Genomic DNA, 964 nt, shown 5'->3' on the forward strand with positions numbered 1-964 from the left:
TATCGAAAGACACAGTACGACTATGCTAGACTCTTCTAAAGTTCTACATGTATGCATTATCATTGCTGTTATTGTTATAAGCATTCCAGCGATGGAGGTATTCTTTCTTTGTCAGAAACCAGTTCTTTCGTTCTGGGAAGAGTTGAAATTGAAAACGTAAAATCACATACAGTACGTAGACACACACACACACCATATGTATATGTATGTATGCATGTATGCACGTTTATTTGTATGTATATGTGTGTGTGTATGTGTGTGAATGTATACATGTATGTATGTATGCATGCCTGCTTGCATTTATATATGTATGTGTCTTTGTATGACAATAAAATCCGTAGGTGGAGACGGAATTAGCGACAGTCGAATAGAACGTATACACTAGATAACGGATATAGAGTGAAAGGTTTTGTTTCTTTTTTCCCTGTATGATAAAATCGACATTACCTGCTGATCACGTCACTTCGTGATCATCGTAGCTTCGTACACATGAGAATGTATGTATGTATGTATGTATGATGTTCGTGGATCGAACTTGAGTGGTATGAAACTCTGGGTGATTGTGCACTGCTAAATATGCATAAATACTATACTATGTATTGAATACTATCTTATGGCTCTATGTTAATGAGAAAAAAAAAAGAAAAGAAAACATGAGACAGAGTATACGAAAATCAACACATCTATCTATCTGTCTGTCTGTCACAGCTTGCTCGTGAGATTAACGTGTAAGTGGCTGAGGACTCCACAGACGCGCACACCACTTCACATACTTCTCAGGGAGATTCAGCGTGACACAGTGTGACAAGGCTGGCCCCTTGAAATACAGGTACTACTCATTTTTGCCAGCTGAGTGGACTGGAGCATCGAGAAATAAAGTGTCTTGCTCAAGGACACAACGCGCCGCCGGGAATCGAACTCACGACCCTGCGATCGCGAGCCAAATGAACTAAGCCTTCACACA

This window comes from Octopus bimaculoides, chromosome 5, assembly GCF_001194135.2.
Source record: "Octopus bimaculoides isolate UCB-OBI-ISO-001 chromosome 5, ASM119413v2, whole genome shotgun sequence".
Taxonomy (NCBI): Eukaryota; Metazoa; Mollusca; class Cephalopoda; order Octopoda; family Octopodidae; genus Octopus; species Octopus bimaculoides.